This window comes from Trichechus manatus, unplaced genomic scaffold (genome assembly GCF_000243295.1).
Source record: "Trichechus manatus latirostris isolate Lorelei unplaced genomic scaffold, TriManLat1.0 scaffold00031, whole genome shotgun sequence".
In the NCBI taxonomy this organism is placed as follows: Eukaryota; Metazoa; Chordata; class Mammalia; order Sirenia; family Trichechidae; genus Trichechus; species Trichechus manatus.
This window is the reverse complement of record NW_004443967.1, coordinates 7,026,380-7,038,836: the sequence shown is the minus strand read 5'-3', so window position 1 is coordinate 7,038,836 and position 12,457 is coordinate 7,026,380.

The window sequence follows — 12,457 nt, the reverse complement described above, 5'->3', positions numbered from 1 at the left end:
ACCTCTGCATGAATCTCTCCTCGCTCTCCATTCTCTGTCAGTATTCTCATTCCCTTTGGTGCTTGGCTGAGTTCTTTATCTCTTCATTTGATGTTTTAGGGTTTCAGAATTGTTGTATTCTCTGTTTGGCTTAGTTTTTCGGATCTTTGTTGTGGAGGGACGGTGTGGTGCTTCTGCCTAGAGCGCCATTTTGCAGGAACTCTGGAGAAATTTTTGACTGTCACAACTGAGGGACAGTGTGCCACTGGCATATAGTGGGTAGGGGACAGGAATGCTGTTGAACAGCCTACAATGCATAGGACAGCTTCCCACTCCACTCCCCTACAATGAGGAATTATCTGGTCCCAGAATGCCAATAGTGCTGAGGTTGAAAAACCCTAAAATAGGCAAATGAACAAAACAGAGTAGAGAATCTAGCATTAGACTTAATTATCTATAAAAATATAGTTGAATATAATGGTGCTATTTTAAATCAGTGGAAAGTGATGGATTTTAGATAACTGGTAGCCCATTTAATAAAAAAGTGAAGCTAATCCTAACCTCAGTTCTTACACAAAATCTGACTGTGAATAAAAATTACAAACATCTCCAAGGTATAAAAACAAAGACAAAATACAAGCCTTAATGTGGGGGAAACTTTTGCAGTACACACATCAGAGAAAATAAAAATAATATCCCTAATATGCAAAGAGTTTTTACAAATCAATAAGGAAAAGCCAAACCATCCAGATAAAATAGGCAAAGCACACAAACAGGGAATTCAGAAATTAAAAAAATACATAATATTGTAATAAACTATAATAATGAAAATGATATTTATAATGCAAAATACAGAAAATATAATAATGAAAAATGTAAATTAAAGAAATATTAGTTTGTCAAGAAAATATCTAAAGCATACAATGATTGAAGGCACAGGCTTTTGAGTCAAATAACATGGGAATGAATCCTGCAGTGCCATCTCTTACTAGCAGTAATGAGTATTACTAGCAGTGTAAGCCTTCTGTTGTCCAATTTCAAAGGAAAGCTACAAAGGGCACCCATCACAAGTGTGGTTACATAATGAATAGTCTAAATTTATGTTGCCTAAATGCTAGATAAACAGCTTTCCTTTATATAGCCTGACCTTATTTTACTGAATAAATCTGTACAAATTCAATCTTCCTAGTGCAAATTCACTAGAAGCTATATCAGGAATTTTATTAACTGTAATGATTTATTCAGGCCTCAAGAGTGCCATTTATTTCCCAGTAGAGAAGTAGTTTAGAGTATTTCAGTATTTCATTACTCACTGATTCCACCCCCCGCCCCCGCCAAACTCCATTAAAAGTTCAGGTATAAAAGTATCTCCTACTAGGCTGCAAACATCATTAATAGTTTGGACAGTATTTATAAATATTTTTAAAGAAATAAAATTTCCACATAACCCTAATATCCTGAAAGGAGGTCTTCCATATTAGAAAAAAAAAATTACCCCTTTCCATTTGCTGCCCTTAAATTATCTAAAACTCAGGATTTGGTAGAGAACTCAAATACAACCCTTATTATTTATCATACCCATGGGAATTGTGAGTCTCAGGCAGCCTGAGGTCAAGCAAAACATAAAATCCCAGTGGAGATTCACCCATGCTGCCTGCGTTCCAGATGCTATTTATGGGAGGTTGAAGTTGCTCAATGGGAGGGTACACAACGGTTACTCAAGTCCCGCAGGTGGACTGCTTAGCCCTGCCACCAAAACCTTTCTCCTCCATTGCATATCACATCCCAAGAGAGCCAACTATGGTCACCCTTGCCCAACTTAGGCATCAGTCACAGATGCCAACAGGAAGGAAGGCAAGTCTCATGAAGCAGTTCTTTTTGAACACAGGGATGGTGCTAAGGTCTGTAGGTGGTGTGAAAGGATGGCTCAGAGACAAAAGTATTTAGAAAAGAAAAATAGACTTTTACTTGTAAGGAAGTCATACATAAATACACAGTCACACAACAAACACTTAAAGGAAAAAAACCCTCAAGATTACCAAGGTCACCAGGTTTACAGTTGTCTCTTAATGGTGATCAAATTGATCAAATCACAAAAGCGGAGACATATCTTCTGTGTGTGGAAAAGTTAGGAGCAAAGTTGTTTCTATTCCTGAGTTAGAAACTTATGAGAAATGCTCAAAACCCTCCACTGGTTTCCCATCTTCCTTGGAATGATTTCCAAGTTCTTTATCACGTTCTTATAAGCTCTAGAGATTTGATCTCTTCACTACTGACGTAATTTCCTCCTACTGGAAGAAAAATGAAAGCATTTTTGGCTGTTCATTTTATTCCTCTCCCTGCTTCGAGACTCATTTGACCCAGGGCTGGTTTTATTAAATTATTCTGTGCTATAGTATTTCTGTTACTACTGTCATTTCTGCTTTTCCATCTCAATGAACAATTTTTGAGCCATTGATCCTTCTTAGTGAAATTGGGGATGTAACAAATACAAAAGTAGCAATAAATTGTGCAAATTAACAAGCTCAATTGAAGAATAACCCCCAAATGACATGAAAACACATTAGCTGAGAAGAACTGCTCCCTGTTAAGTAAAATGCTCTCTGCGGCTAAACAATGAGTTTTACCCTTGCAGCACATGCTAAATTTATTAAGAAGGAAATGAGCTTTCTGTGGAAATCATAGTTAATATTACATTTTATATTTGTCAAATGTATGGGAACAAAATTGTTTCATTCCTTTATTTATCTGACTTTGCGGAACCATCTGCGTAGCCTTTGGTAGAATTGCCTCTGAGAAGAACTGAGCAGGAAACTCCACAAGGATAGGAACTGTGGTTCAGTGCATTACTTAATATGGCCCTTCTAGCCGTATCTTGTAACCCCCACCAAATGACTGAGTAGGACTATGCAAATGAAGTGTCTGTGGCCCACTAAGAGGATTGGATAGCTTGCTAATAATACAAATAAGGTGCATAGAACCCTTGTGGGGATGACACCATGCAAATAACATGTATGGAACCCTAAAAAGGGGACTGGTTAGTTTTGCCATCCACTAGGCTTAAAATGAGCCATCCCAGAGGCAGACGGGGGTCCTTACTATAATCAAGAAAGACGAGCCAGGAGTGAAGCACATCCTTTGGACCCAGGATGCCTGTGCTAAGAGCCTCCTAGACTCAGGAGACAGACAGAGATGTAACATGGAAGACAGTGAGAGATGGAGAAAGGCAATGGCAGAGAAAAGGTGGCAGCAGAGCCTGCAGAACCAGGAGACTGGCAGGAGACAGTGCGGTGGGCTTCCCAGCCCACAGAGCGAGAGAGCTGTGTGTCTTCAGGTAGGATGTTTGGTGGCGGAGTGGGATTCCTCCAGGCATTTATTGGCAAAGCTAAAGAACTTTGTAACACTTGCCCAAGCAGGGAAGAGGCTTGGTTGTCCCTAAAGGCATAAAGCGCTGAGGGGCCAAGGGCCAGAGAGAGGCCTGTCTGCAGGCACGGCTGAGAAGAGACTGTCCTGATCGGAGAACTGTATCGTGAGTCCTTCCTGATCCTGAATTGTAACCTGCTACTTCCCTAATAAACTCCATAATCATGAGTATTGTCTGTGAGTTCTGTGTTGCCATTGCAATGAATTATTGAACCCAGCAGAGAAGTAGAGAGTGCCGTGGGAGGGACGGCTGGGGTCAGAACTGGTAAAAAGACTGGCAAGAAGAGGTATGCCTGACCTCTGCTTCATAGGAATCAACCTTGGGCTATTGACCTTGATTCTCCTTCCCCCTTGTGAAGTTAGAAAAGGTCAGATGCCTGTGCCATGCCATTTTTACGGGGACCTTAACTGTATTTCTACCTTTTGAACCCTACTGCCCAGCATGGGACTTGGACCTGGTCAACTCTATAAATACTTGTTGAAGGAATGAACACACCACCACTATTAGCCTCAGGTACATGAAGTGTTCATGATTTCTCTCACTTTTTCATCATCTTCTACTCTCAGGCCCCTAGTGCATGTTAAGAAATAGATACAAGCAAATTATATTCTTCTGCCTACTCAACGTGCATAAGGGATAGCAGTAGTGCCTTGAGCCAAGGATGACAAATAAGTTTTGACTTGTGTGTCAACAATAATTAACTGGTAGTGACTGCTGGGGGCACTGGTGTGAGAAGGATTCTGAAGTCACATGTAATTTCAATAGAAAAGAGTATGATGATCAATTAGTGATGGGGTTATGTGTTGGGAGTGAAAAATGGCATCACATTTGCCATGTAGGTTCCATTCCCATCTTCAGTTAGTTATTTTGACAGTAAAAAGCTAAATGTTCTAAGTGCTGATATGGAATTTAAGGTGTCAGCAATGAGGTGAAGGGGTGATTGAGGATATTAGCTCTTTGATGGATTCTCCAAGAATCCCAAGGCTTCACCTGCAAGCAGAGTACTAGGTGAGGTATTTTGGACCATATGAGGCACAGATCAATGGTTGCCATACCCAGATGAACATCAGAAATACCTGTGGAACTTTATAAAGTCACTTTCTAGGCCTCTACTGAGACCTACTGGATCATACATTTTAGGGGCAGTATTGAGGGTTCGGTATTTTTTAAAACGTCCTGAGATGCCTCAGAGGCATACACAAATTTTGGAAAGAAAATAGACTAGAGTGAACTGAAATCTTGATTCTTCCCAGTGGGATACCTAGGAAGCTAGTTGTCAAAGCTGTTGTTTAGGGATTCTGCAAAGCTTTGGAGCATCACAGACTATTTTAACCCCATTACTTGGCACCCAAATTTTCCCTATATGCTGCCATGCCATGTCTACTGCACAGTCTTTCCCAAATGCCTTCATAGACCATCTTCCAAAGAGGAGTTGTCTACACCCCCTATTTTTTCTGCCTCCACCTACTATTTGCTTCATTAACACGTTTTTTTCTAATTTCACTTTCATATCATTAAAGTGGTCCATTGCCAAAGTAACTAGAAATGGTGCACCTTCATTTCAGGTTCAGTAGGACCCTGAGCTCTACTTGGTCAAGTTCTGACTGACTTCTTGGTTCCTGCCACTCATGTGGTCCACAAAATGCAAAGCATTCACCCTTTTGTAGTACTGCTTATTGACGGGGGCCAGACTGCTCCTGGATCTGAATCCTGTCGTTGTCGTTGACCAGCCATAGGATCTTTGACCAGTCACTTAACCTCTCTGTGCCTCATCTGTATAAGTGACTACTTCATAGGGTTTTTGAAGACTGCATCAGAGCAAATGTGCAAAGGTTTTGGAATTGTAGCTGGCATACAGTATGTACCCAATAGATTTTAGTTTTAATTATTATTCTGTTGATTTCTTCCTGATTTATATTGTTTCTGTACTAGTCCACATCAATCTTTTCAATCTTCCTTAAATTTCCTAACGGAATTCATCTTACTCTTCTAACTAAACCTAATAATTTTTCCTCCTTCAGTGCAACAGATCTGATCAATATTACCCACTCAACATATAACCCAGTGGTTTACTTGTTAAATGATACATGGTACCATTTAACAAGTAAAATACTTGAATTTAATAAATATTGAAAACAAGTGACAAAATTAGTATTTCATTTTCAATATTGTATTTAAAGATTCTTCACTAAATATGGAGCCCTGGTGGCACAGTGGTTAAAAGCTCGGCTGCGAACCAAAAGGTCGGCAGTTCAAATCCACCAGCTGCTCCTTGGAAACCCTATGCGACAGTTCTACTCTGTCCTATAGAGTCGTTGTGAGTTGGAATCCAGTTATATTTTTTATTTATATAGAAACCACAAATTTATCTCTAATCATGCAGATTTACACAAAGAATTTCAAAGAAAACAGTTGTCAGGTTAATTCACTTTAAAAGAGAAGTTTGCTTAAAATATGCTAATGCTAGTTAGTCATATAACAACGTTATTTTGAGTGCACGTAATATGAAGAGAACTGTATTCATCATAAAAGTTAGTTTGACATGTCATTGTTTTGTTTACTGTATGTTATCTTTTACTGCCAACCAGAACTTGATAACTACTCTTTGTAATAAAAACACTATAGGAAGGGCAATTGTATCTGGCAAGCCATCTGAGATGAGGATGCTATCAGAACAATACTTGTAGCTTCTTAAGTGATGACAGGCACACACTCCTGTGAAATAAAACATGATCTCACAAGAGTGACCATTATCGTCTTGTGGCTGGTATTCTGATCAGAATATAATGATGGGATAGATTACTGTTTCTTGAGTCACTATGATTTCCAAGATTAGAATAACTGATCTAGAACACATTATGGCTACAAAGGATAATTTGAGTTTGTGCCTTTTTTTTTGCAGTTAACAAAAGCTGTTTGTGATTATAATAGTTAGACCACAGGTAAATGAGGGAAAAGATGGTTTGGTTTATAGGAAAATGTAACTTCTTAATAAATAACCTAGGTAAATCCAATAGAAAGTTTATAACAAATGTATGTCTTTCAAACACTTTTCTCCTCTTTTCTTTCCTAACGAGAACCTCAGGGAATACATAACATTCAGTTGGACTATATTTGATGTTCTTAATTTTATCAAGAACAAAATAATATATTTAGCAAGTATGTCAAACTATAACTTAATATTTTCCTTAGAAGCTTTCATTATACACATGATTTTACCTTCCAAGAATCTATCTTGATAAAAAAAAAAAATATATATATATATATATATATATATATAAATGTAATTCTTTTTATCTAGGGAAAAATTCTAGAAGGCCTGAAGTTTAGCTCATTTAAAAACCTAAGATATTAAACAAAGGGAGAATGATTTTCAAATAGCCCCACAAAATGAAAATTAGGGGGGCACTTTGATAAGACTGCAGTTAAGGAGCTCATCCCAGTGGGGGCGTTAGGGAGTATCGCCATGACCCACATCCACAGTGTGGCATCATTGCTGTCCACTGTAGTCAGCCCCCTTCAGGCATGCCCGCAAACAAGGCTCAGCTGAACACAACCTTAAAAGAGATGTGCATGCCTCTTGAATACCCGTAGTTGGATATGCACTTTCCTTGCTTTGCAAGATGTACACATATGTAGTTTATATAATCACATCTACGTTTGTGAAGAGACCGACTGGATCTACCCTATCTTACCGTATTGTGAAGTGCAATGTGCTCCTAAGCTCCACTTATATTACAGAGGGAATTTTCGAAAATCCACAAAATTTGTCTCTGCCTCTCTGAGCCTTGGTTTCCTCATCTGCCAAAAAAGGACAATTAAAAAAAAAAAATTTCCATCAAGTCGATTTCCACTAATGGCGACCCCGTGTGTTATGACATTGTAGGGTTATGTGATAATCACACAAGAGAATGCATATAGAGTGGTTAGCTCTGTGCTCCTAATTCTGTGACTCGTCCTTCTGTCTATTGCCGTGAAGTTGATTCCAACTCATAGCAACCCTACAGGACAGAGCAGAACTGCCCATAGTGTTTCCAAGGAGCAGCTGGTGGATTCGAACTGCTGATCTTCTGGTTAGCAGCCGAGCTCTTAACCACTGCACCACCAGGTATTTGGAATTCTAAATACCTAATATTTTAAAAGAAAAATAAGACTCAGAGAGTTAGAGAGAGAGAGAGAGAAAAAAAAAAAAACAGTAACAGGAAATGCAACACAGTTATTTTTTCCTGAATTGCTGCCATCTCAGGCTCTGGATCATAAACTGGTTTTCTCAGCTAAGAAAGCAGGCTTCCAACAGGCCCCTGAAGCTGTGGGGGCCTGGGACACAGCCCGCTGGAGATGTACTCACCTGACTAGCTACTTTTTGCAATAAAAAGGGCTTCATTCCTTAAATGTGGCCTGGATTGCTAATGATCATGAAGCAGGCACAGGACAGGGCAACATTTTGTTCTGTTATACATGAAGTCGCCATGAGTTGGACTCGACTTGACAACAACTAACAACACTACTCAGTGTGATTTTCTAGTTTTCACTGTTTTTACCAACCTATGATTCACCAATTGGTTTCATTTATCCTCTTTCCAACCTCGCCAGCAGTGTGGGAGCCCAGCTTTTTGTCAATGGTATAAGCAACAGAAGGGGAGAACATGAAGTATCAGGATTAAAGATGTAGAGAACCTCTGGAAACGTGACTTACTAAGACAACAAGAGCTGCAGAGAAATGGAGGGATTTTGTCCCACTCAATGCAAGAAATATCAGCACTCTAAAGATGCATTAGCTATGGCATTTTTCCAAAGTTACATTAAAAATAGAAATGCATCTCACTTTTAATTTCGTTATCATAGGATTTTGTTTCCTTTTACTATGAAGCGTGATCCAAGTCTAATACGAAGAGTTGCTAATAGGAACTTGCTATATCAATGGCCACCAGGGCTCCATAAAATACTAGTAAAGGTAATTATCTAAACCCATGACATTCAATTTCCGTGTCTCTCTTTAGCTTTCTATTTAATCTATAACACTCACTCTATACACACAACCAATGTGGTATTTTGGATGAATTATTGCATTGATATATTCAAATTAAAATCAGTAACTGGAGAAATTCGGTTAAAAACAAAAACTCACAACTTTGTTGCTTGATTAAATTGCCTTTATCAGCTTTTTTTTTTTAAAAAGCAAAATGGACCAGGTAATTGTGTTAAATTGGTGTGTAGACATAGCTTAAATGCTGCCCTCACACACTGCTGTTTGCTGTTCAACCAAGGGGAATGTTCAGTCTCCTAGAGAAATACCTTTGTTAATTATATCCCAAAAGCAATTACATTGTAACAGAGGCTAGTGAGTAACATCAGTAAATTTTTATATAAACTGGTGGCAGATACCTGAGCATCTACATCTGTTCCTTCTGCTCCCAGATCCAGATATTCTGTGAGGACGGGGTACCTCTATTAGAGTTAGTTCTCCCCTTCTCCGGTCCACAGGTACCATCCTCTGTCTCACCTGAAACCTGTGTGGAGGTAGGAAGGGGATAGACAGTAAAACAGCAAATAGTTCAGGACCCCAGGGCCTTCTCTTTCCTTGTTGTTGTTAGTTGCTGTCAAGTCAATTTCAACTTACAGTGACCCTATAGGACAGAGTAGAACTGTCCCACATGGTTTCCTAGGCTATAATCTTTATGGGAACAGATCACCAGGTCTTTTCTCCTGTGGAGTGGTTAGTGGGTTCAAACCACTGACCTTTCAGTTAGCAGCAGAGCCCTTAACCATTGCACCACCAAGGATCCTGTTGCTAAATAATGCATAAGGTCCCTAGGTGGCTCAAAAGTTTGTGCTCAACTGCTAACCTAAAGGTTGGTGGTTCAAACCTACCTAGTGGTACTGCAGAAGACAGGCCTGGCGATATTCATCCACTAAGATTACAGCCAAGAAAACCCTATGGAGTAGTTCTATTCTGTAACATATGGGGTCGCCATAAACTGAAATTGACTCTATGGCAACTAACAACAACAACAATTATTAATGCATATGGTGAGCACAATGCAATGTCCTCCATGTTTTATGTTTTTATGGTGTCATGCACACTGTTAATCCAACAGCAATAATCAATAATCAGGAGAGTACTTATACTTTCTACCCTTACACATGTTGTTATTCTTAAATTTCAAGATTGGTTCCAAAACGGAATTTTAACCAGAGCAAAGTCTTGAAAATTTCAATGTACATAGCATAGAACAAATGCAGAGATTTAATTCATTTCAAAAATGTATAAAACATGGTACTGTGGTTTGTTGATTTATGAAGCAGTCACTGGATTTAACAATATGCTCATTTTTCTACTAGAAGTCACCTTAATAAACATATTAAAGCCTTTCCACAATAAAAAGACAAATCAAACTTTTGGAAAACATGTATTGTATTTTGTACAATCATAAAAACAGATAAATACCTAATTAGGGTGTTACTTGGTGGGGGAGAATTATGACCACACAAGAAAATCCAAACATTATTTTTTACTGATTGATTCATTCACTCATCCAGTCATTCATATACGCATGTTGTTGTTGTTACTGGCCCCGACTCATGGCAACCCCATGCACAACAAAACAAAATGTTGCTCAGTCCTGTGCCATTTCCATGATTAGCTGCAGATTGGACCGTTGTGATCCATAGGGTTTTCAATGACTGATTTTAAGAAGTAGATTGACAGGCCTCTCTTTCTAGTCCATCTTAGTCTGGAAGCTCTGCTGAAATCTGTTCAGCATCTCGGCAACACACAAGCCTCCACTGGCAGATAGGTGATGGCTATGCAAGAGATACATATGCCGGGAATTGAACCACAAATGGTCCCTTTGTGAATTAGAGGATCTGGGGTTTGGCGCTGACTCTGGCATCAATTAAACAATTAATGAAGCAAATTATTTCTCCTCTTGGCACCTCAGTGTGTCATCTCTAAAATGAAGGTAGTATTCAGGAGGCGGGGCCAAGATGGCAGGGTAGTCAGATGCTTCCGGTGGAGCCTTTTACAACAAAGACCCGAAAAAACAAGTGATTTGATTATATATGGCAATCTGGGAGCACTGAACATCAAAGGCAGAGTTGAGGAACTGGACTGAATGGCAGGGGAAGGGATAGACAGTTTGGAAGCAGCGAGGAGTTGCCAGACCTGACGCAGGGAGAGCCTGAGTCCTTCAGGCCTGATCAGCTCAGGGGTGAGCAGTGAGGCGAGCAAGCGGCGGTGCTCAGGAGGCCCATTTTCTGCACTGGGAGAGACCCAGCACCAGAGAGTCTACACAGCCACCCAGAACCAATGAGAAGCATCCCTCATCAGCGAAAGATAAGCGCTTGCATACGGCCTACCGTGTGGATCAAAAACACTCCCCTTAGGGAAAAACTTCTCTCCCATTTACCTCCCCACTCCCTGCTCTGCACTGGGTCCTGGACTGGCTTCAGCAATTGTTGAGTCCCCTGGGCCAGAAGTAAGATCCATCACATGCTGGGAGCCATTTTCCCTGCTTTGGAGAGTGAACAAATTAACAAACAGGAAAAATAAACTGCCAACTCCCCTAAACCACAAATCCAGGGTAGGCACAGCTTCTTTGCCTAGGCATAGGGATAAGGGATCCACGGACTTTGAGTGCCTTTCCCCCTGCATAGACTTGTGTGGGCCCACCTCAACAGCGTAGGCCCTCATCACCGCAGTACAACAGGGTATATACCGGAACTCTAACTTCAACTGTTTCAGTTGTGAAGTGGCAGATTCTTGACATTTGACACTGCTCTGCCCATTAAGCAGAGTCTTCACCTACCCACGTCAGGGACCTGAGGACTAGTGGCTCCACCCAAACCACCCAGCCACCTGCGATAGGGGCCCACAAATAAGAGGTGTCCCCAGTCCTTACAGCCAACAGCATTAGGTGCCCATACTTTGGCTGCAAAATCCACCCACCTATGCGCTTTAGGGAACAGGGACACGACTTTCTGCTGGACACTCGGGGGCAGATGTCAGCCCCCTGCCTTGCTCAGAGTGTGTCCCTCTGCTGCAGCCACATGCCTTTGCCTACGCCAATCACCCATGCCTGTCTAGGACTGTAAGTGGAGCCTACACCACATACTTGGGGGCTATCTACCTGGGCACCTGAGCTGAATACATACAGGAGGAGTGGGCAGACTCCTGAGCTCACATGCCTAGTAACAGATCTAACCACCTGGTAACAGGACATTAGAGCTTCAAAGGTGCCAATAATCAAACTAGCTCCTATGAACAGCCTATTAGGGCATATCAAAACAAGAAGCTAGGACACAGTAAGCAAACATAAAATAAATAAATATAATAACTTACTGAAGTCTTGGAGACAACAGTCAATATCAAATCACATAAAGAGACAATCCATGATGGCTTCAGCAAGCTCCCAAAATAAAGAATCTAGAAATTTTCCAGAGAAGGAAAATTTCGTGAAATTATCAGAGGCAGAATACAAAAGATTAATATACAGAACTCTTCAAGAAATTAGGAAGGAAATTAAGCAAAACACAGAACACGCAATAGAGGGAATTAAAAAGATTAGAGCAGAGCATAAAGACAAATTTAACAGGCTGCGAGAATCCATAGAGAGACAGCAATCAGAAATCCCGAAGATTAACAATAAAATTTCAGAATTAGACAACTCAGTTGAAAGTCAGAGGAGCATAATTGAGGCAATAGAAGTCAGAATTAGTGAGATTGAAGATAAAGCACTTGACACCAACTTATTTGAGGAAAAATCAGATAAAAGGATTTAAAAAAATGAAGAAACCCTAAGAATTGTGTGGGATTCTATCAATAGGAATAACCTATGAGTGACTGGAGTACCAGAACAGGGGGCATAACAGAAAACACAGAGAGAATCATTGAAGATTTGTTGGCAGAAAATTTCCCTGATATCGTGAAAGATGACAAGATATCTATCCAAGGTGCTCATCGAATCCCACATAAGGTAGATCCCAAAAGAAAGTCACCAAGACATATTATAATCAAACTTGCCAAAACCAAAGATAAAGAGAGAATTTTAAGAG